The sequence below is a fragment of the Rhagoletis pomonella genome, unplaced genomic scaffold, assembly GCF_013731165.1.
Source record: "Rhagoletis pomonella isolate Grant_MI unplaced genomic scaffold, Rhpom_1.0 Rhpom_scaffold_00003, whole genome shotgun sequence".
Classification (NCBI taxonomy): domain Eukaryota; kingdom Metazoa; phylum Arthropoda; class Insecta; order Diptera; family Tephritidae; genus Rhagoletis; species Rhagoletis pomonella.
The window spans coordinates 7191666-7193707 of NW_023458557.1; positions in this window are offsets into that span (position 1 = coordinate 7191666).

Sequence of the window (2042 nt, forward strand, 5' to 3'; positions counted from 1 at the left end):
TAAATATGTACATATGTATTTCAGTTTCACGTGTGTATATACCCAACAATTCATTTAATATGTGTAATTCAGTTCTTCGTTTATATCTATATATATATATATATATATATATATATATATATATATATATATGTGTGTGTGTGTGTGTGTATTTTACTATTCAAAATATAATTCGGTTCAATAACATATGACAGCCAATTGTGAAGTCCCTGAGTGTAGGGCCTTGGGGTCTTCACTCCCCCCCAGTTCGCCAGTTGCCCGTGTATCCATCGCTGCAGTCACTTTTTGAGTAGTGGGCCCTTTTGCGATGTCCTTTTATTATACATTTTGGAAACAGTTTCCTTTTCGCGGAAAACTGTATATTCCAAATTATTTGCATTTTGTTATTACTTGGTTTATATTATTTTAGTTTGTTATTGTTTTCCTCAGCTGTTTTATTGCAATATTGCCCACTCTCCCAAAAGGGAGATTTTTGCAGTGATCGATATGTCAATATCGGTATAGTGTCGCCAGCTTGGAAAATTATGTATCCGTTTTACGATATTAATTATTATTATTATATTTGTTATTATTATTATATTTGCTGATAAAATTCTGTGTATTAATACCTTTTATTACTTTCATTATTATTATATTGCCTTATTATGTTTATGTTTTACCTTTATTAATACTATTAAGTTTTTATTTAATTATTTGTTTTTTTTTTTTTGATTTGCTTGTTTCACCAATAGCACGACTTATCTCCCTTTTTCCATAGTATTCTCGCGCTACAACCTCGTTGTTCTTCTTCTTCTTTTTCTTCTTCTCATTCTTCTTCTTCTTCTTCTTCTTCTTCTCATTCTGCCTCTTTCTTGTAACCTCCTTCTTCTTCTTTACTTTAAACTCCTTCTTCTTCCTTCTTTTAAACTCCTTCTTTTTCTTTCTTTAAACTCCTTCTCCTTCTTCCCTCTTTTCTCTTATATTTCCCCTTCTTCTACTCTCCCCTTAGGGTCTCCTTTTCATGACAATCGCTCCCCTATTTGGCAATTGCCGAGTTATCTCATTTCTGTCTATGTCCGAAATTTACCTATTCTTCGCCCTTGCGTCGAATTAGGCTCAGGTGCCAGCCGGGGGAGGATTTTTGGTGACTCTGACGCGTCGGCCTCTTCATCGCCGTAAAATGGCTTCAGCTCACCCAGATGTGCTGTTTTCCTCTTATCGTTGTGTACCTTGTCTAATTCGACGATTACTGGCGAAACGAAGTTCATTACGCGGTACGGCCCAGCATACTTCGGTGCAAGTTTTACGGCAAAGTTTTCCGTCGCCTTCGATAGGTTATGCTCCTTCACCAGCACTCGGTCACCTACGACTGGTCGCCATTTCCTCCTGCGCAAGTTGTAATGGGCGCTTACTCGATCGACGCTGTCTGCTGATTTCGCCTTGCCATCTCAAATATCTCTCGCATTTTCTTTGCCTACGCCTCTGGTGTCGTCGGCGTTTGGCATTTACCGAAAGTTTGTTCGTCGTGGAGGGCTTTTGGTATTCGCGGCTCGCGTCCTTGCGCTAAGAAGGCAGGACTGTAGCCGGTGGCTCCGCAATCATTGGTATTAAGCGCTAGTGTAATTTCGGGTAGTAAGTCGACCCGATTTCGCTGTTCTTTTCCGGTAAACTGTGCAAGCAATCTCTTTTTGGTGCGGTTTTCTCTCTTCGTCGGATTTTCTTGTGGCGTGTATGGTGCGGTGAGTTGATGCTTAACCCCGTACTCTCGTAGTAGCCGTTTGAACTCTCTGCTGGTGAACTGTGTTCCATTGTCAGTTATTACAATTTTTGGGGACTCCAAATCTAGCGTGTACGCGTTCTCGAAACGCCTTAAGCTGTCGCCTTCCGTAGAGGCACAATTTCCACCCATTTGAAAACTTGTCGATGAAGACTAGTACGGTTGTGTTTAGATGCTTTGATCGTGGCAATGGTCCCACAAAGTCTGCGAATACTGTGGCCCAAGGTTCTTCTGCGATCTGGGTCAGCATCTTTCCCGCAGCTTTCTGTTGGCTGGGCTTGTAAGT